Source organism: Prionailurus bengalensis, chromosome D1 (assembly GCF_016509475.1).
Source record: "Prionailurus bengalensis isolate Pbe53 chromosome D1, Fcat_Pben_1.1_paternal_pri, whole genome shotgun sequence".
Taxonomy (NCBI): domain Eukaryota; kingdom Metazoa; phylum Chordata; class Mammalia; order Carnivora; family Felidae; genus Prionailurus; species Prionailurus bengalensis.
In genome coordinates, this window is record NC_057346.1 from 44,260,829 (window position 1) to 44,284,247 (window position 23,419).

The window sequence follows — 23,419 nt, forward strand, 5'->3', positions numbered from 1 at the left end:
TAGGTGGAAGGGATAGCATTTAGTGTCAGAAAAAATTTCCATCACAAATTGATACTTGGCCTGGGGACTTAAATCCTGAATAGGAGTTAATTGTTTGCTGAGTGAATGAGGAAAGAGCAGATGAGAAAGGAAATGGGATTCTAGTCTGTGAGAGGAAATCACAAGATTTTTACAAGTATGATAAAATACCTCGAAGAGAAAATGACACAATGGCATTTTATCATACATTGAAATATTTTAAGGCTTATTATTTTCTGTGCTTATGTCATATCTCTCCAATGAAATTTAGAGAGTTGTGTGCAGAGAGAGAGAAAGACTGTGAGCATGAGTGAGCATGGGCAAGAGAACTCCTTAACACTTGTGGTTAGCAACAATTCTTGAAACTATTTAAGTTCATAGAGTAAATTATATTTTCATAATCAAGATCGAATATAGGTGTCCTGACACCCATCTCAACTGTTTCAAACCACAATAGGATCCTATGTTATGACAGGTAGGAGAATCCAGAAAATTTAGAACCTACTTTAAAATAAGCTGTTATTACTGTTGGGAAATTAGTGTTGCCAGACTAATTCAATTTATTTTTTGTGGCTCACAGTTTTTTTTTTTTTGGTATAGTCTTAAGCAAACCTCAGAAGTATTTAATGATAAAACCCTCTGGGCTATTACTGAGATTACTTAAGACATGCTTATTATATTTCGTATTCCTCAGGAGCTAGTTCTTTGATTTGCATTTGTGGATAAAAAAAAACTGACTTGATAATGGAAACCCCCATCTTATTATTTTGAATAAATCAATTCTGTAGTGGTGATGCCCAAGCCTACACAGTCACTGAAATTAATTTGTAATTTATTAATTTAATAACAAACATTTCTTGATTGCCTGCCTGTGTACCAAGAAATAATCCAAAATTTAAGAGTGAAATAAAATGACTCCCCTTTCCTAATATATATGTTTGTATACCTTCCTTCCACCTGTGTCATCAGGAAGAGAGATGAAGGCATCTGTTTATTCTGCATCTTTCCTGGAGAGCAATATTATTTCATGGCCCTCACAGAGGTAACGTGTGGCAAAGAATAAACACATATGACCCTAACTAAGATCTCAAGAATATTGTTTTCCATATACCAAGTTCCAGTTATTTATTTAGGCTATGAATCAGGCATATATAATGCAGGACCCATGGAAGATGTTGATCCCTCTTTTGTGACCTCTCATGCATAAATGGAAATCAGTCATGAAAATATCCTGACATTTACATTCTTTATGATTTGTTACCTGATTTTTTATCATCACAAATTTCTACAGAAGTAACAAAACTGAATTGAAGCTGTATGTGGTTTTCCAATCCAATTATCTGTCATTAGCATGAAACAACTTAAATTGACTAAACAATATAGTGACTGTCATGTATGTCTTTTAGATTGTGTCTTCCATAAAATTTGGAAGAAAATGGTGCTTTTTACAAAAATTGAATTAAGTTATTCAACAAGTATTTACTAAACACCTTTTGTTCCAAGTAACCCAGAAGTATGGTCTTAAAAATGATGGTAACTGCCCTAGAAAAAACCTTAAAAGTTTGATGGTTATTTTGCATGAATGACTCTTAAGAACTAAAACACATAGCAGTAAACCCAAATGCTGGAAACCTTGCTTTGCTTTCATTAACTAACCACACGACTGATTCCTTGAACCACATTTTGTTCATGGATCTTGTCTTTGTCACCACTTATTTTTAATTATGCTGGAAATGCAAGCAATCCTGAAGAAACATAATAGTGTTTATGCTAGCAGTAATAGTACACTAAGCAATTTAATTATATCCTTGAGATGATTTTCTGGACCAATGAGTTGAACCCATTTTGTCTGAGTAATTCATTGTAGTCCATTTCAGATTACTAACACATTTCATTAAATAAGTAACAATCCAGAAGACTGGCCAATTGTTTTTGTTTTTTTACCAAGAAAGCTCCTGAAATGTCTCTCTATGGCCTTTCTATTCAGTAGGGATATGTGACTATGAAATATTTTGTTTTCTCAAGCTAAAAGATCCACTGTGGCAACCACATTGGCAATAAATTGCAAACTGGTTGGGAACACAGAATGAATTCTAACTCTTCATTCACCACTTACTAGAGAAATTATTTTGGGCTAGTAACATAACCTCTTTAAGGTTTCGTTTACGCATTTGTAAAATGAGGAATAATAATAGTATCCAGGTGATATGGTTGCTATAGAGTACTATCCAGGCTAAGAAGCTGTCACAGGGCCTTCTACAAAATAAGTATACAATGCTATAGTTACTGCTGCTGCTGCTGCTGCTGCTGCTAGTACTCCTACTACCACCACCACTACGACTACCATTGCTGATTTCTAATGACTTCTCAGATGCCTTCAAGCAATAATGTCATAAAACAATTCTTTTCTTGCCTTTCCCTATTATATAGAATTCATCCTAATAGACTATTCTATGTTCATGGTCAACTCTTCCTTCTTTTCCAGCTGCATTGTCCAGGTCAGGTCTTAACCTGTGTTGTGTCCCGAGGGAATCACAACCCTGCTGCTTGAACTTGAGTAGCCACTGTTATGTAATATGGAGGGCATGGGCTGCAAATCATATTGAATCAGAATATGACACCAACTGTACAAACCTGGCCAAGTCACTTCCTCCTCTCTGGCATGCTACTTTCTCTTGTGAAATAACATTCACTCGTTTCCAGCTTGCCATAATCTCTCTTATGAAATTCAACAAGTGGGGATTCCAATACCTTTCATATTCCAGTACTGTGGATCCTACCATCTTTCCATATGTCGAGCTCTGATTATTAAATACTTTTCCGTATTTTAATTTGAAATTTTTGTAAACTCTACTCATTGCATTTTGGTCTTTGGTCATTATTTGGTTTTGGTCATTAGAGCCACATAACCAAAATTCTTTCTAATGTAATTCACCTTGGAGGGTGGTAATTATGCCCTATGAGAGTTCTTTAGGTTTTACATCCATAGTTGTCTTAGGTATTTCTCATACTAACTGAGCTGTAGACTCATGGAGAGTATGGATCTCCATGCACCCCATCTAGGATGTATATCCATTAGGACATGAATGTAATTTTTGGCCTAATTCTTTATCCAAGTTGACAAGACAATCACAGTGACCATACAGTGACAGGATGTGACCCCTCATCCTAATACTCTCTCTTAATAGCATCATCATCCTCTTCATTGTTCAGGTTTGAAACTCTTCAATATTCTATATATATATAATATATCTATTTATATATATATGATATATATATAAATAGAATGTATCTATTTATATATATATATATATATATATATATATATATATATATATAAATAGAACCTTGGATTGTGAGTAACTTGTACTGTGAGTGTTCCACAAGATGAGCAAACACTTCTAGTAAATTTTAACTTGATAAATACGCAATATCTTGCAATATGAGTAGTACATGGTGCCGAATGTCACATGACCACAACTGAGCCAATGGTTCTTGAAATTCGCGTTGATATATGAGTGCTTTGGATGACAAGCATGTGTCTGGAGTGAACTATGCTTGCAAACCAAAGTATTACTGTTTGTTGTTTTCACATTCTGTTAAGTTTACCTCCATGATGCTTGTCACATCCATTCCTATTAATACACTTTATTTCATGTTCTTAATCTCAGTTGCAATAGATTCTTGGCCACATTGCTTGTATTATATTCACTTTCGATCATCTTCAAAAGGTTTAGCAGAATATTTCTCTTAAAATGTCATTCACCCAGGGTGCCACCGTGGCTCAGTTGGCTAAGCATCCAACTCTTGGTTTTAGCTCAGGTCATGATCTCACAGGTTTGTTTGGTTTGAGCTCCGTGTAGGGCCCTGTGCTGACAGTGCAGAGCCTGCTTGGCATTCTGTCTCTCTCCCTCTCTGCCCCTCCCCAGTGATGCATGTTCTAAATAAATAAATAAATATATACATACATACATACATACATACATACATATATAAAATTATTCATTCAAAGGTCTGTGATCTTACCTCAACTCAATTCTCTAGACTCACTACACTATCCCAGATCTGCCAGAGAATTTTAAGCCATGACAAACAATGTAGACTTAATAAGGGCAAAAATTACCCCACAAAGAGTTTTACAGAAGGGGATAAAACAGCATTTATTAGAAAGGCTGTTTTAATTTCAGTGCAAAGAATGGCTTGAATAATGTGGTAAGATGAACCATTTGGGAGGTTGTTGCATTAATCATGATGAGAGATACTGATTCCCTAAAGGAGGGTAATACAGATGGGAATACATAAAAATGGGCATATTCCAGATATGTTGAGGATTCCAAACACCAAATTAATTATTCTTTCTCTGTCCTTCCCAATCTGTCCCTGATGCCTTCAGTTCCTTCCTTTTCACCTCATCACCAAGTGTGTCCCTATTTCAGTGTGAGCAAACATGGTTGGCTCTTCTGGTTGGTTTGTTTGGGCTCTAAAAAACTAGGTAATGACTATATAATAAAATAGAAGGAGATTCTATGACTTACTTAGAAACACATTCCAATTTTTTTCTTCGTATTATGATAAGCACTTTGTGACTTTTTATTTTTTAATGTTTATTTATTTTGAGAGAGAGAGAGAGAGAGAGAGAGAGAGAGAGAGAGAGCAGGGGAGGGGCAGAGAGAGAGAGAGAGAGAGAGAGAGAGAGAAAGTGAGAGAGAATCCCAAGCAAGCTCCATGCTCAGCACAGAGCCCAAAGTGAAGCTCAGTCTTATGACTTAGAGATCATGACCTGAGCCAATATCAAGAGTGGGACACTTAACAGACTGAGCCACCCAATTTCCCCTATTCTGTTTACTTTAATTCCAGTGTAGTTAACATGCAGTGTTATAGTAGTTTCAGGTATACAGTACAGTGATTCAATACTTCCATCCATCACCGAGTGTTCATAATGACAAGTGCACTCCTATTTCACCTATTACCCAACCTACTGCCCCTCTGGTAACCATCTGTATGGGATCTATAGTTTTTTGTTTTGTCTCTTTTTTGCCTTTGTTCATTTGTTTTGTTCCTTAAATTTCACATATGAGTGAAATTAACTAGTATTTGTCTTTCTCTGGCTTATTTCACTCAGCATTACACTCTCTAGATCCATCCATGTTGCTGCAAATGGCAAGATTTCATTCTTTTTTTTTTTTTTAGTTTATTTATTTGAGAAAGAAAGGGAGAGAGACAGCACAGCAGAAAGGGGCAGAAAGAGAGGGAGAGAAAAAAATCCCAAGCAGGCTCCAGACTGTTAGCACAGAACCTGACATGGGGCTCAATCCCATGAACCAAGAGATCATGACCTGAACCAAAATCAATAGTTGGACACTAACCTCCTGAGCCACCCAGGTGCCCCAGTGTTTCGTTCTTTTTTATGGCTGAGTACAAGTCTATTGTATACACATACCATGTCTTATTTATCTGTTCATTTATCGATAGATACTTGGGCTATTGTAAATAATGCTGCAATAAACATAGGGATAAGTGTATCCCTTTGATTTAGTGTCTTTGTATCTTTTGAGTAAATACCCACTAGTGTGATTATATTATAGGGTATTTCTATTTTTTAATTTTTTGAGGAACCTGAATACCATTTTCCACAGTGACTGTACCAGTTTCCATTCCCACCAATGGTGCATGAGGGTTCTAGTTTTCTCCACATCAATACTTGTTGTTTGTTGGACACTTTGAAATTTTTAAGAAATTTTTAAAAACTCATGCACATAATCTTAAATCTCTGAGAATTCTTAATTCTTTGGGAATAGGGAATGGTATGATTTCCTTTAAGACCACTAAGAAAAAATTTTTCAAGGAAATACTATTAAATGATAGCATTTTATGATCAAAGTTATATCCTATACTTTTCTTACCTCTTCCAAAGCACAGAAGTATATTGGGTAGTCCAGGCAATATGTACTGACTAAATACTGCTGATGGATTTGTAGATAGAAAGTCTACTCAGTACCAGAAATCATAGAAGTCTTGTCTTAGATATGTTTTACTTCTTGAATGAAATATGTTAATGGCAACTCCTAGAAGAGTAGTTTCCCTGGCCACTACATTTATTTAGTTTTCTTCTGTTTCAAGAGTTGGTATCCATTGTGCTAATTCTGGCATGTAAATAGACCAAATTAGAACAATGGGACAAATATCTCAAGTTACCTATGACTGATTTTGCTCAGATAAGACTCATACATGCATACTCATCTAAGCGTGAGATGTGCTACTCCTACAGCAAAAATATCTGTGAGATTTGTCCAGCCCCCACTAAGTAAACTGTACTATTGGTTTAATTATAGGATTCAACCCTTAATGCCACCAGAAGAATAAAAAAAAATCAGAGTATTGAAAATAAAATTGGGTGCTGAGATGAAACAGCCTGAATGCTGATAGTCTTATTTCTGGGACTCTACATTGTGTCTGACTTGCTCTCCTGACTTTCTTTTATTTCTACAGATGTCCTTCTGCCTGTCCCTCTCTCTCTCAACCTAGGTAGTATAGTAATCAATGCCATCAAATCCATTTTACTCTTCTTTCAACGAAACTAAAACAGAATGCTACAAATATTTGAATAGGAAATAAATGACATAAAAGCCCAGGGAAAAACAAATGAGTTTACAGAACACAGGGTAAATACTGATTAAACAAACAAACAAACACCAGCTAACCAACCAATAAACAAAACCTTCTGGCTAGATGTTAAACATGGATTAACATCAGTTCCTTTTCTAACTATGCCATAAAATTGTAAGCTTGTAAAATATTAATATAATGTTTTAACATAAGTTAAATCCCCTTTATTTAATAGTACCCCATGTACTTCTGTATGTATTGTAATGTTGACCATTTAGTATGTATTGGTATTTTATAATTCTCAGAAATGCAATTTGGTAAACAAAACAAAACAAAAACCCCCAGCAGTCCAAGTTACCTGTAGAATGTCCATTTATTGAGCCTCTACTTTGTGACAGATTTGCATCTGTTACCTGTCTAATCAAGAGAGCCTGGAAGTTGATATTGGTATCAGCTCAACATTAATGGCAACAGCTATTTGTTGAAGTTTCCTGGATCTACATTTGAAACTGAACATAGAAAGAAAATATGACAGAGTTGTTCTTCTTAAGCATCTTATTATATTTCCTCATATCTAAATTTCAACCCACAAATTTTACCTAAGATCTTCACTGACATATGACATTTTCAGTGAAGTTTTCATAAGTACCTCAAACGCAGCTAGCATGAAACCAGGTTATTATCCTACCATCTAGAGCTCCTCCTGCCTTCTTCTTCAGAAGTTTCAGTTCTGAAAAATGAGAGTCATTGTACAATATTTTTTTGAAACCTTAACCCTCAAGTCTAATTGATGACTGATGTCTTCAGTCCATTTCTCTACAGTCATATTGCCACTGTTTTTAGATCTTCATCATCTCTTGCCATTGCTATTGTCTCCTATGTGGTCTTCCTGCATTCCCCCTACCATTCTTGCAATTCATCTCCCTCATTGCTGTCAGAGTGATCTTTCTAAAATTTAATTCTGCTGTTCTAATTTCCAGAGGCTCCCCACCACATACAAGATAAAGTTCAAACTATCTATCATTATAGTTCAAGCTCTTCATAGTCCAACTGTTGCCATCCTTTCTAAATCTACTTTTGGCTGTGCTCATTCTTGCTGTAAATGCTCCAGCCTCACCTTTGCAAAGTATATCAGGTTATTTCCTACCTTCAAATGATTACCTCTGCTGTCTAAAATGCTCTAACCCCCGGTCTTTGTTCCTCATTTCCACTTCATAAGTTTTCTCTCTTTTCTATCCTAGGCATCCTGTCCTCTTATACTATCCCAAGAGTGTGCCTGTGGCATATACATCTAATCTCATATATTTGTTTTTAAAATGACTTATTGGGGAACCTGGGTGGCTTAGTCGGTGAAGCATCCAACTTCAGCTCAGGTCATGATCTCACGGTTTGTGGGTTTGAGCCCTGCATGGGGCTCTGTGCTGAAAGCCCAGAACCTGGAGCCTGCTTTGGATTCTGTCTGTCTGTCTGTCTGTCTCTCTCTCTCAAAAATGAATAAACTTAAAAAATTTTTTTAATTTAAAAAAATTAAAAAAAAATAAAATGACTTATTACATCTTATTTCTCAGTGGTATTTTTCTGTTTTAAGTGAGAAGAATGTTATGCTTCATCTGAAGTTATAAATCTCGTGTGGTAAGATTTTTTTATGAGGCAAATATTTCTAGTCAAAGTGCCTATTACATAGTAATAAAATATAAATGTTTTCATGTATAGCTTTTTTTGTTAACTTTCTTATTTAGTAAAGATGGACAAGATAGAGGCTAGACACTCAAAGAATTCAGTTTGATGACAAAAACAGTCACATAAACTGGTAAGTACAGTGCACTGTGGTGTTGTATGTGTGAAAATAATATGAATAACATTTTATAACTAATTAATGAATGGGTAGATAGATAGGAAGATAAATATAGTGCAAAAACAGCATGGAATGTCTGGAAAAACACTTGGAAATTGCCTGGCACATAATAGATGGTCAATAAATAATTGTTGAATGAATTAATTTTAGATAATAGTAATTTTAACAGAGTCAAGGAAGACGTTATTTGGTATTTGATACCAACTAAACCTTGAAGGATATGTAAGACTTATGTAGAAATATAAGGAAAGGAAGTATGCTGTAGGCCAGACAAATGGTATGTGCAAATACATAAAGGAACAAAAGAGCATTGTATATTGGGGAAGCAACAAACATTTTAATACTGCTACAACATAGAATTTACTATTGGGAAGAGTGAAAGAAAAAAATCTCTGGAACTAGTGAAATTTTTAGCTTAATAGCTATCCTGTGGACCAAGGAATTCCACCAGTATATAGTATAAAGACTTAGAAATTTTCCCTTCAGTTTTTAACATGGTACCAGAAGAACTTAAAAGGTTTCTATCATTCCAAAAGATAAAACTCATGACAAAATTTTCACAGTCCATACAAATTCTCTTGTATATTACAAAAAAAAAAATCTTTTAAAAAACGGTTAAATGTGAATGATCAATGTTTCTATTTATGACACAAAATGCAAAATTATTATATATAGCAAATATCTCAAATGATAGGTAGGCTTTGCCTAAATAACTCATTCTTAAACTTTCACTTAGAGAAGACCATTTCTTTTTTGCTTCTATGCTATTTAAATTGGATTTTGTCTTCAAGCCCTGACAGTTTATTTCATTACCCACAATTTCTTGCTAAGGAATCACCCTCTGCTTCTTGGTTTGCCATTCTTCTTTCAATCATAGACTTGACTATTATAACTAGAAGGAACTTCAGCAAATATTTGTCCCATATTCTTTATCATCCAGATGTTGTAACTGAGAAACAGAGAGGGAAACAAACTTTCCTAGATTCATATCCAGGACTGTTGTAGAACATGGTTCTACTTCTTGCTCCAGTGTTCTTTCCTCTAATTATGTTGTTGATCCAAGAAGACTGACTTTTCTTCCACAATTACCCTCCTTATCAATATACTCTCCAAGAGGCCAATAAGAAGATAGATGCCCACAAAATACCAATGGTTTATGGTAAAGGTGGCATAGAATATCAAAATACGAAATTTGGAAGTTTTCCTCATTCCCTTAGGCTATTATACATTACATTGTCTCCAAAAAGTTATATGTAACCATATAAATCTCTACTTGATGTATTTTGCAACATAGCTTTCCATTTACAATTTAATAGCCTCTTTTCCATTTTCTCTAGCAACTGACAGAATTGGAAACAACATGTAGTTGACCCTTTAACAACTTGGGGGTTAGGGTTGCTGACCTCCCACACAACTAAAAATCCATGTGTAACTTTTGACCCCCCTCCAATTTAATTACTAATAGCCTACCATTGACTGAAAGCCTCTTCTCTTTCTCTTTAAACCATATGCCAATGGCATTCCATAATCTACAGGATAGTGATTAAGCTAAAAAGTTCACCAGTTCCTGAGATTTTTTTTCTTCTACTTTCCCCTGTAGTAAATTATGTGTTGTAGCAATTGTAAAGAGTTTGCTGCTTTCCCCAATATATAATGCTCAGAAACAATGGATTAACACATGTTTTGTATGTAATATGTATTATACACCGTATTATTACAATAAAGGAAGCTAGAGAAAAGAAAATTTTATTAAGAAAATCATAAGAAAAATACATTTACAGTACCGTACTGTATTTATATTAAAAAATCCACATAAAAGCAGACCTACATAGTTCAAACCTGTGTTGTTTGCTTAAGCATCAACTGTAGTTACTTTAAACAGAACTGGAAGTTGAGAAGAACTTTTTTTTATTAATCTTTTTTTTAAAAATTTTTTAATGTTTATTCATTTTTGAGAGACAGAGAGAGACAGAGCATGAGCGGGGAAGGGGCAGAGAGAGGGAGACACAGAATCTGAAACAGGCTCCAGGCTCTGAGCTGTTAGTATAGAGCCCGATGCAGGGCTCAAACTCACAAACTGCGAGATCCTGACCTGAGCCGAAGTCAGACGCTCAAGCGACTGAGCTACCCAGGCGCCCTGAGAAGAACTTTTTTTAACCTGTTCCCATCATATGCACATTTTTTGAGAGCTCAAATAATTTTAACATATTTTCAGTAATTTCTTCTCACTATTTTTACAGCCAAGTCTGACCATGTCTGTCTTTGTTCTCAAATAGAAAAGATGTCATGTGAAACATAGATGCTGGGAAACACGATATACCATAATTTCACTATATTTTTAAATGGAATTATTGGATAAAATATGATTTATTCACTCATAAAAGTCCTTTTTAACACCCTGACTTTTCATGTATTTTACCCATGTGAGGTCCCTGGCCTCTCCCCACTCTATTCTTACTATTCTCTGTTTATTCTTAGGCTCTTCCAGTCTAAAATTCTTCGTGTTTCCTTGAGGATACATTTTTACCCCTATGTTTGATCTGCTTTGTTTCTCCTAAAAACTTTCCATCAGGTTTATTGTATCATATCCAAAGGGCCCATTAAATTTATTTTACAAAAGAAAGAAAAACATTTTTTTAAAGTTTTTCTGGAGCCCACCATTTACATATAATGACCTATTCTGATCTATGATGATAAGAAGAGTAAGGAAATGTTTCTTGCAAACCTGTTAGCCAGCAGGATATAAAGAGAATAGCATCTATAATGTAAATAGTCATTACGACATTTATAAAACACCCACTTTGCCACAGAGATGAATAAGGTAAAATATCTCCCCTTGAGAAATTCATAGCATAATAATTAAGACAGGTATTTTGAACCTATATACCTACCTACATGACACTTCTACTTGGGTATCATACTGACCTTTCAAACTTTAAAATGTTAAAAAAAAAACAACAACCAAAAAACTAGATATTCATTCCTCCCCACCACCATCACCAATTCCCTGTCTCAGTTTAGTGGTATTTCATTACTAACACCAGAAAACAGGAAGTTATCCTATCTCTTCACTTCCTAAATTCAACCTATCAGCAAAATCTGTTAATCTATTTTTAAAGTGGAACTTAAATATATTTGCTCCTTACCATTACTCCTCTTGTCTTTCTAACCCAAACCGTTGAATCGCAGCTGGACTGTTTTGGGAGCCTTCTATTATTCCGGCTCCATTCTTGCAACAATCCCATTCACTCACCACACCCATAATCCCAAAGACTCTTTTTGAAATCTGTAAGAGGCCATGCCACTTTTCTAATCAAAACCATTTGACCCCTTCCATAAACGCCTTAAATAAATCCCAGTTTAATTTTAGACATCAGGTCTAAACATCATCTCTTCCAAAAGTCCTTTCCTGACTGCCCTAATTAAAACACACACATGAGAGCACGCATGCGCGCACGCACACACACACACACACACACACACACACACACTATATTTTTAAGTAAAGAGTTCTGTTTATTTCCTTTATTATATATTAATTATAACCTATAATTAATATGTTTTTATTTACTCTCTTGTATTTGTTAGTCTTTTCCATCTGAAGACCATATTTAATGAACATCTGAAACATTGCAAAGGCTTAGTATTTTCAACACATGATTTTAGTTTTAATTCATACTACAAATATTTTCAGTGCCTCCTGCATGCCAGCAACTCTTCTTGGCCCAGGGTGAGCAAGACAAACAAAAGTCCCTGACTTCATGGAGTTTACATTCTAATTTATGGTAAATCATTGGATAAAAATATGATTTATTTATCTGTAAAAGTCTTTTCTACCACCCCAGCTAATGGCAGGGAGGGGAGATAGACAATAAACACAAATAGTAAAGCACTGAATATAAGAAAAATGAAACAGGGAAAGGATATTTCGAGAGTGTATGTGAAGGTGATGATTTAAAAATAAGGTGGTCAGGAATGACTTTACTGAGAAGGTAATATTTGAGATGACTTAAAGGAGAGGAAGGATGGGGAGCCATGATGGTATTTATGGGAAGAACTGTCTAGACTGAGGACAGTACAAAAACAAAGGACCAGAAGTGGAAGATACTCCATACATTTCACAAGCAGCAAGAAACCCAGGGTGGCTGATATAGCATGAACAATCAGAAAAATTGAAAGAGATGAGTACAGAAAGCCAAAGAGAATTTACTGAATAATGGAAGAACTATGATCACTTTGGTTTTTGCTTTTTAAAAAATATTTATTTTTGAGAGAGACAGACAGAGACAGAGTATGACTAGGGGAGGGGCAGAGAGAGAGGGAGACACAGAATCTGAAGCAAGCTCCAGGCTCTGACATGGGTCTGGACCCCACGAACTGTGAGATCATGTCCTGAGCCAAAGTCTGATGCTGAACTGACTGAGCCACTCAGGTGCCCCTGGCTTTTACTTTTAATAAGATGAAAAGCCCTTAGAGGACTGTGTGGTGTTATCTATATACCAAGTCAGGGCAAGGCAATGCATTAAGCATTTTGTGAGCTATCACTTCAAATTCATTCTGGTTGGTGCAGGGATGGCAGAGGCAGCAAAGATTTCTTGGAGAAAATGATAGCTGAGATGACTCTCATTTATGTATCAAACTCCTACCCATCATTCAGAACACCTCCCAAGTGTCACCTCTATCATACTGCTGCTGCATCTTATGCATAGTTCTATTTCATTATGCTCTGTTTTTAATTTGTTTCTCTCCTAGGCCATGAGCTTCTTGATGCCAAAGACCATGTCATATTCCCGTCTGTATATTTAATACCTGGCACAATGGATAGCAAATACTTGATGTCTCTTAGACAAAAAATCATAACAGTGGAGATAAAAAAATGTGTGCTTCCTATTGGTGCTTCTGAAATAACTGATTTTTAAATTAAGAGGTTGGATATCTCATCTAATGTGCCAGTTTATGATTAGATGATATCATATTATCTTTGGCATCTGAGGAGAGCATAACAGTGCTGCCAATAAAAGCAAGATATTGTTTTATTTTCTTTCCAGTAGTTACCTTTAACCTTGCCTGCCGCTAAATAGTTCGTGGTCATTATCACTGTTGCTAGCCATGTTAAAGATGACAAAATATAGATACGCTTTTGCTTTTTAACTTCTTTTATGCTAAAATTTTCAGTAAAAATTGGAAACCTCACTTCATCAATAATAACATGCCTTTCCTAAACACTTACTATTTGCAGATATCTTTGGTAAAAGTACCTAATTGTGCCAAGCACCTGAATACTTGACTGCATAATGGTATGTGTATGAGGATTATGTATTATTGACCAAAATATGCTTCTTTTTTTTTAATTTTAACGTTTATTTATTTTTGAGACAGAGAGGGACAGAGCATGAACAGGGGAGGGGCAGAGAGATAGGGAGACACAGAATCTGAAACAGGCTCCAGGCTCTGAGCAGTCAGCACAGAGCCCGATGCGGGGCTCGAACTCACAGACTGTGAGATCATGACCTGAGCCAAAGTCGGATGATTAACCGACCGAGCCACCCTGGGCCCCGACCAAAATATGCTTCTAACAACATAACCAGTAACGTAATATTCTTAGACATGATTGTTCAGCCGCCTTTAGTACCTAATTCTTTTGTTTTCACTGTAGTTGTTTTGGAGTTACAAGAAATATGACAGTGCACATCTTCATTATATCTTTTTCAATTGTTTAAAAACAGATCTTTGGTCTATTTCTTCTTAATCTGTTAATTTCCACATTAAGCTTCAGCATAATCTGACCTTCCTTCTTTCTTTATTTTTTTGATTACAGTTGGCAACCAATGTTTCAGGGGTACTACATAGTGATTAAAAAAGTTTATATACTTATGCTGTGTTCACCACGTGGATACTACTGTCTGTCCTTATATATCTCTATTATAATGGCATTGACTATATTCCTTAGGCTGTGTCTTTTATTCCTATAGCTTACTGGATCTATATCTCTCATTACCCTTTACCTATTTCACTCAACTTTCCTCCACCTCCCTTCTGCAAGCCATCAATCTGGTCTTTGTATTTATAAGTCTGATTCTGCTATTTATTTATTTACTTATTGTTTATTTTTTTTAAGATTTCAGTTACAAGTGAAATCATGTGATATTTGTATTTCCCAGTCTGACTTATTTCATTTAGCATAATGCTCTCTAGGTACATTGATGTTGTCTCAAATGGCATGATCTCACCCATTTTATGGCTGTATAATATTCTGTTATATATTTTACACACACACACACACACACACACACACACACACACTAGTCCATTAGTCTATTGATGGATACTTAAATTGCTTCTACATCTTGGCTATTATAAATAATACTGCAATAAACATAGGGGTGCACATATGATTTCAAATTAGTGTTTTCATTTTCTTTGGGTAAATACCAAATAGTAGAATTATTATATCAATGGTATTTCTATTTTTAATTTTTTGAGGAATATCCATATCATTTTCTACAGTGGCTCTACCAATTTACAGTCCCACCAACAGTGTACAAGAGTTCTTTTTTTTCCACATCCTCACTAACACTTCTTATTTCTTGTCTTTTTTATTTTAACCATTCTAACAGGTATAAGGTGATATCTCATTGTGGTTTTGGTTTCATTTCCCTGGTAATTACAGATGTTGAGCATCTTTTCATGTGTATTCTTTGGAAAAAATGTCTATTCAGTTTTCCTGCCTGTTCTTTGACTGAACTGTTTGCTCTTTTTGTTGTTGAGTTGTATAAGTTTTTTACATAGTTTGGATATTAATCCCTTATTGGATATATCATTTGCAAATACCTTCTCACATCGAGTAGGTTGTCTTTTTGTTTCGATGATTTCTTTTACTGTTCAGAAACCTTTTATTTTGATGTAGTCCCAATAGTTTATTTTTGCTTTTGTCTCCCTTACCTACGGAGACATATCTAGAAAAATTTGCTATGGCAAATGTCAGAGAAATTACTGCCTGTGTTCTCTCCTAGGATTTTTATGGTTTCAAGTCTCACATATAGGTCTTTAATCTATTTTTAGTTGTTTTTATGTATGGTATTAAAAGGCACCCTAACTTCATTCTTTTACATGCAGCTGTCTAGTTTCCCAGCAACATTTATTGAAGAGATTGCATTTTCCCCTTCTATAACCTTGCCTCCTTTATCATAGATTAGTTGACCATATAAGCATGGGTTTCTTTCTGGGCTCTGTTCACTTACATTGATATATTTTTGTGCCAGTATCATACTGTTTTAATTACTACACCTCTGTAGTATACCTTGAAATCTGGGATTGTGATACCTTCAGCTTTGTTCTTTCTTGAGACTACCCTAGCTCCTTGGGTTTTTTTGTGGTTCCATAAAAATTGTTGTATTATTTGTTCTAGTTTTGTGAAGAATGCTGTAGGTATTTATTAGGGACTGCATTGGATAATAAGGATATTAGATTCTGTAGATTACTTTGGATAATAAGGACATTTCTACAATATTGGTTATTCCAATAAATGAGAATGAAATATCCTTCCATTTGTGTTTGTCATATTTAATTTCTTTCATCACTGTTTTATAGTTTTCAGAATCTAAGTCTTTTACTTCCTTGGTTATGTTTATTCCTAGGAATTTTATTCTTTTTCATACAAATGTAAATTGTGTGTGTGTGTGTGTGTGTGTGTTTTAATTTCTCTTTCTGTTACTTTGACTGGTATATAGAAACACTACCAATTTCTGGGAATTATTTTTTTTAATAATTTTATTTATTTATTTATTTATTTATTTATTTATTTATTTATTTATTTTTTAATTTACATCCAAGTTAGTTAGCATATAGTGCAACAGTGATTTCAGGAATAGATTCTAGTAATTCATCTCCTGTGTATACCACCCAATGCTCATACCAAAAGTGTCTTCCTTAATTCCCCTTACCCATTTAGCCTATCCCCCCTCCCACAACCCTTCCAGCAACCCTCTGTTTATTATCTCTATTTAAGAGTCTCTTATGTTTTGTCCCCCTCCCTGTTTTTGTATTATTTTGGTTCCATTCCCTTCTGTTCATCTGCTTTCTATCTTAAATTCATCATATGAGTGAAGTCATTAGATATTTGTCTTTCTCTGACTAATTTCGCTTAGTTTAATACCCTCTTGTTCCAACCATGTAGTTGCAACTGGCAAGATTTCGTTCTTTTTGATTGCCAAGTAATACTCCATTGTATATGTATACCACTTCTTCTTTATCCATTCATCTGTCAGTGGACATTTGGGCTCCTCACATACTTAAGCTATTGTCAATAGCACTGCTATAAATATTGAGGTGCATGTGCTCATTCAAAACAGTATACCTTTATCCCTTGGATAAATATCTAGTAGTACAATTGCTGAGTCATAGGGTAGTTCTACTTTTAATTTTTTAAGCAACTTCCATACTGTTTTCCAGAGTGGCTGCACCAGTTTGCATTCCCACCAGCAGTGCAAACGAGATCCTCTTTCTCTGCATTCTTGCCAACATCATTTGTTGCCTGAGTTATTAATTTTAGGCATTCTGACTGGTGTGAGGTTGTATCTCATTGTGGTTTAATTTGTATTTCCCTGATGATGAGTAATGTTGAACATTTTTTTGTGTGTCGGTTGGCCATCTGGATGTCTTCTTTGGAGAAATGTCTATTCATGTCTTTTGCCCATATCTTCACTGGATTATTTGTTTTTTGGGTGTTGAGTTTGATATGCTCTTTATAGATTTTGGATACTAACCCTTTATCTGATATGTCATTGCAAATATCTTCTCCCATTCCATCGGTTGCCTTTTAGTTTTGCTAATTATTTGCTTCACTATGAAGAAGCTTTTTATTTTGATGAGGTCCCAATAGTTCATTTTTGCTTTTGATTCCCTTGCTTCTGGAGTCATGTTGAATAAGAAGTTGCTGCGGCTAAAGTCAAACAAGTTTTTGCATGCTTTCTTCTCTAGGATTTTGTTGGCTTCCTGTCTTACATTGAGGTCTTTCACCCATTTTGAGTTTATTTTTGTGTATGGTGTAAGAAGATGGTCCAGGTTCATTTCTCTTCATGTTGCTGTCCAGTTTTTCCAGCACCATTTGCTGAAGAGATTGTCTTGATTCCATTGAATATTCTTTCCTGCTTTGTCAAAGATTAGTTGGCCATATGTTTGTGGGTCCATTTCTGGATTTGCCATTCTGTTCCATTGATCTGAGTATCTGTTTTTGTGTCTGTACCATACTGTCTTGATGATTACAGCTTTGTAATACATCATGAAGTCCGGGATTGTGATGCCTCCAGTTTTGTTTTTCTTTTTCAGGATTGCTTTAGCTATTCGGGATCTTTTCTGATTCCATACAAATTTTAAGATTGTTTGTTCTAGTTCTGTGAAGAATGATGGTGATATTTTTATAGGGATTGCATTGAATACATAAATTGCTTTGAGTTGTATCAAAAATTTAAAAATATTTGTTCTTCTAATCCAGGAGCATGGAATACTTTTCCATTTTTTTTGTGTGTCTACTTCAATTTCTTTCATAAGCTTTCTATAATTTTCAGTCAATAGATGTTTCACCTGTTTGGTTAGGTTCATTCCTAGGTATTTTATGGTTTTTGTTGCAACTGTAAATGGGATCAATTCCTTGATTTCTCTTTCTGTTGCTTCATTCTTGGTGTATAGAAATGCAACTGATTTCTGTGCATTGATTTTATATCCTGCGACTTTGATAAATTCATGGATCAGTTCTAGAAGTTTTTGGTGGAGTCTTTTGGGTTTCCTGTATAGAGTATCATGCCATCTGTGAAGAGTGAAAGTTTGGCTTCCTCCTGGCTAATTTGGATGCCTTTTATTCCAATGGGTTGTCTGATTTCTGAGGTTAGGACTTCAATACTATGTTGAATAACAGTGGCAAGAGTGGACATCCCCGTCATGTTCCTGACCTTAGAGGGAAAGCTCTCAGTTTTTCCCCATTGAGAATGATATTAGCATTGGGTGTTTCATATATGGCTTTTATGATATTAAGGTGTGATCCTTCTACCCCTACTTTCTAGAGGGTTTTTGTCAAGAAAGGATGCTGTATTTTGTCAAATGATTTCTCTGCATCTACTGAGAGGATTGGTTCTTATCCTGTCTTTTATTGATGTGATGTATCACATTGATTGTTTTGTGGATATTGAACCAGCCCTGCATCCAGGTATAAATCCCACTTGGTCATGGTGAATAATTATTTTAGTGTATTGTTGGATCTGGTTGGCTAGTATCTTGTTGAGGACTTTTGCATCCATGTTTATCAGGAAAATTGGTCTGTGATTCTCCTTCTTAGGGGGGCTTTGTCTGGTTTTGGAATCAAGCTAATGCTGGCTTCATAGAATGAGTTTGGAAGTTTTCTTTCCATTTCTATTTTTTTGGAACAGCTTCAAAAGAATAGGTGTTAACTCTTCTTTAAATGTTTGGTAGAATTCCCCTCCTGCCCTGGACTCTTGTTTTTTGGGAGATTTTTGATGACTAATTTGATTTATTTACTGGTTGTGGATCTGTTCAAATTTTCTATTTCTTGTTGTTTCAGTTTGGTAGTTTATATGTTTCTAGGTATTTGTCCATTTCTTCCAGATTGCCCATTTTATTGGTATATGATTGCTCATGATATTCTCTTATTATTGTTTGTATTTCGACTGTGTTGGTTGTGATCTCTCCTCTTTCATTCTTGATTTTATTTATTTGGGTCCTTTCCTTTTTCTTTTTGATAAAACTGGCTAGGGGTTTATCAATTTTGTTAATTCTTTCAAAGAACCAGCTCCTGGTTTCATTGATCTGTTGTACTGTTGTTTTGCTTTGCTTTTTTTTGTTTTGTTTTGTTTTGATAGCATTGATTTCTGCTCTAATCTTTATTATTTCCTGTCTTCTGCTGGTTTTAGGTTTCATTTGGTGTTCTTTTTCCAGCTCTTCTAGGTGTAAAATTAGGTTGTGTATCTACCGTTCTTCCTTATTTAGGAAGACCTGATTGCTATACTTCCCTCTTATGACCACCTTTGCTGCATCCCAAGGGTTTTGGGCTGTGGTGTTATCATTTTTATTGGCTTCCATGTACTTTTTAATTTCCTCTTTAACTTTTTGGTTAGCCCATTCATTCCTTAGTAGGATGTTCTTTAGTCTCCATGTATTTGTTATCTTTCCAAATTTTTTCTTGTGGTTGATTTTGAGTTTCATAGCATTGTGTGCTGAAAATATGCATGGTATGATCTCAAATTTTGTACTCGTTGAGAGCTGTTTTTTTTTTTTCCCAGTATGTGATCTATTCTGGAGAATGTTCCATGTGCCCTTGAGAAGAATGTGTATTCTGCTGCTTTAGGATGAAATGTTCTGAATATATCTGTTAAGTCCATCAGGTCCAGTGTGTCATTCAAAGCCATTGTTTCCTTGTTAATTTTGTGTTTAGATAATCTGTCCATTGCTGTAGGTGGGGTGTTGGAGTCCCCTACCATTATGGTATTATTATCAATGAGTTTCTTTATGTTTGTGATTAATTGATTTATATATTTGGGGTCTCCCACATTTGCAGCATAAATGTTTAGAATTGTTAGATCTTCTTAGTGGATAGACCCCTTAACTATGATATAATGCCCTTTCTTCATATCTTGTTACAGTCTTTATTTTAAAATATAGATTGTCTGATATAAGTATGGCTACTCCGGCTTTCTTTTGGCAACCATTAGCATGATAGATTGTTCTCCATCCCCTTACTTTCAATCTGAAAATGTCTTTAGGTGGAAAATGGGCCTTTTGTAAACAGCATATAGATTGATCTTGTTTTCCTGTCCATTCCATTACCCTATATCTTTTAATTGGAGCATTTACACCATTGATGTTTAGAGTGAGTATTGAAAGATATGAATTTATTGCCATTACGTTGCCTGTAGAGTTGGAGTTTCTGGTGGTATTCTATAGTCCTTTCCAGTCTTTGTTGCTTTTGGTCTTTTGTTTTGTTTTGTTTTGTTTTTCATTTTTTCTCCTCTCAGATAACCCCCCTTAAAATTTCTTGCAGGGCTGATTCGTGGTCACAAACTCCTTTGTTTTTTGTTTGGAAAACTTTTTTATCTCTCCTTCTATTTTGATTGTCAGCCTTCCTGGGTAAAGAATTTTTGGCAGCATATTTTTCCAATTCACCACATTGAATATATCCTGCCACTTGTTTCTGGCCTTCCAAGTTTCTTTGGATAGGTCTGCTGCGAATCTGATCTGTCTTTCCTAGTAGGTTAAGGACTTTTTTTCCCTTTCTGCTTTCATGATTCTTTCCTTGCTTGAGTATTTTGTGAATTTGACTATGATATGCCCTGTTGATGGTCAGTTTTTTTGTTGAATCTAATGGGAGTTCTCTGTGCTCCCTGAATTTTGATGTCTGTGTCTTTACCTAGATTAGGAAAGTTTTCTTCCATGATTTTCTCACATAAACCTTCTGCCCCTTTTTCTTTTCATCTTCTGGGACCCCTGTGATTATGATGTTATCCCTTTTTAATGAGTCACTGAGTTCTCTAAATCTTACATTGTCCTCTTTTGCCTTAATCTCCTTTTTTTTCTGCCTCATTATTCTCCATAAGTTTGTCCTCTATATCGCTGATTCACTGCTCTACTACATCTATCCTTGCCGCTGAGACATGTATTTGAGATTGCAGCTCAGTTATAGCATTTTAAATTCCAACCTGACTAGCTTTTACTTCTTTTATCTCCACAGAAAGGGATTCTATGCTATTTTCAACACCAGGTAGTATTCTTATTATCATGATTCTAAATTCTGGTTCAGACATCTTGCTTGTATCTGTGTTGATTAAATCCCTGGCTGTCATTTCTTCCTGTTCTTTATTTTGTGGTGAATTCCTTTTTATCATCATTTTGAAGGAAAAAAGGAATTAATAAAGTAAAATAAAAATTAAAAAATTAAAACAACACAAAAAATCAATTAAAGGATGCTAGATCCTAGATGTGTTTTGGTCTGGTTGTTGAAAGAAGCTTGATAGACTAGAGGAAAAAAGGGAAATAAAAGGAAAAAGGAAAATGTTTGAAAAGTTTGAAAAAATGAATACAATGAAATAGAATAAAATGAAATGATGAAATTAAAATAAAATTTAAAAATTCTACAAAAAAGTAAAAAATATAGTAGAAAAAAGTTAAAAATCTTTTTAATAAAAACAGAAAATTTTTTTTCTCTTTTGTATTCAAGAATAAGAAATGAAAAAGGAAAAACATTGAATAGATGCACCAGCAAACAGAATAAAATATGATTGAAATTTCATCCAATTTCCCCTAGAAGTCAAATATGAAGCACTTTGTAGTCCATAAACTAAGCAGGCACTAAGCTCTTGGTGTTCCTCAAGAGCACAGTTGGCCTAGTTGGGTAGGGCTTATTGTAACGGCTCCATTCTCCACTAGATGGCACTGCTTAGCATACTGGGGTGGATTGTTGTGGCACATGTAGGCATTTATGCACATGTACGGGAGGGGTGAAACTGGTGTCACGCAGCTGCGTGTTCTCTAGTGTCAGAACTCTGTGTGCTCCCTGTCTGGCAATCAAGCACCCTTCCACTCCCCACTTCTACACAGTCTGTGACCAAGTCGTCAGGTTGCCAGGCAGCACCTCCCTCCTTAGTTTTGTCTCAGATGGGGCTGTGTTTCCCAACCTCTCACTTCTGGGGGACTGTGGCTTTGACCACTCAGACCCTCTGGAGGAGGGTCTGGCCTGAGTAATGGCTGGGTTCTGTGCCACCCCCATCAGCTTTCACGTGACCGTGCTGCTGCCAATGCCCAGAGACTGAGCCCAGGTGCCAGCTCACCCCAGAAAAAGTTCACACAATCATGCAGCAGCAGTGTTTCATGGATTATCAAAATCACAATACATGTCTTGCACCACACTTTAACCTTAACATCCTTGTTCCAACAGCAGTGAACATGGTTGTTCTCTGGGGTCCACTGGGACCTTTGCCTGTGAGGAGGCTGCACAGCCTCTACCAAATGTCCTCCCAGCAGGGAAATGGCCTCTCCTTGTGTGGCCCAAAGACCCCTCAGACCTCTCTCTCTGCTCCTGGGGATTCACCCTTCCCACCAGAGTTCTGCCAGGTATCAAGCTGTGGAGTTTCAGACTCTGTGCTCCCCTGTTTATAGAATCTTAATGGAATTTAAACCCTCCCCTTTCTCCTTTCTTCCTTTTTTGTTCAGTCCCTTGTAGCTGTTTCCACTCTTCCTCTTTCTCTCCAACTGCTTTTGTGGGATGGGATGCTTTTCCCAGACTCCCCCCACCCTATCTCCATCCTCCCTCCACAAGTAAAAACAGCGCCCTGCCCTCCATGGCTTCTCTTTCCCCCAGTTCACCTCTCTGTGCTGTGTACCTGCTGAGTTCTTTGGTTCAAGTTGTGCAGATTGTTGTGTTAATACTCAAATCAGTTTCCTAGGTGTGCAAGATGTTTTGGTGTTGATCTGGCTGCCTTTCAGGGACAGGAGACACAAAAAGACTTCCATGCTATTCTGCCATGTTGGCCCCTCCCCTCTTCTTTCTAGATATTACTTTTTTATCTTGCAACTTTACTTAATTCAGTTGTCACTTTAGTAGTTTTTTGGTGTAGTCCTTAAGATTTTAACCTCTTTAAAATGTACATAAGGCTTTATAAGGGGAGATCATGCTCTCTACATTTAGGAATTGAGTGAAATAATTACCAACATAGAAAGAATAAAACTCTTGGGAAGTATGTAATTTGTTCCCAAAAGTATTTATTTGATGGTCATTAATTGCAAGGGAACATAAGTGCAATTTTAATGTTACTAAGGAACCAAATGCTTATCGTGGAATCGTTTCAGTTGAGATAGAAAGATAATCCCATACACTCCACCTCCACTGACAATCCTCTGCAGAATACATTTGGAATCTTTTAAGAGCTCTGTTTAATG

General features: G+C 35.7%; 1 protein-coding gene across 3 annotated transcripts in view; it reads left to right on the forward strand.

Annotated features, from left to right (window-relative positions):
• Window positions 1-23,419, forward strand: part of GRM5 (glutamate metabotropic receptor 5) — a 530,110-nt gene that overhangs the window by 259,884 nt on the left and 246,807 nt on the right. The gene's annotated exons all lie outside the window — the stretch shown is intronic.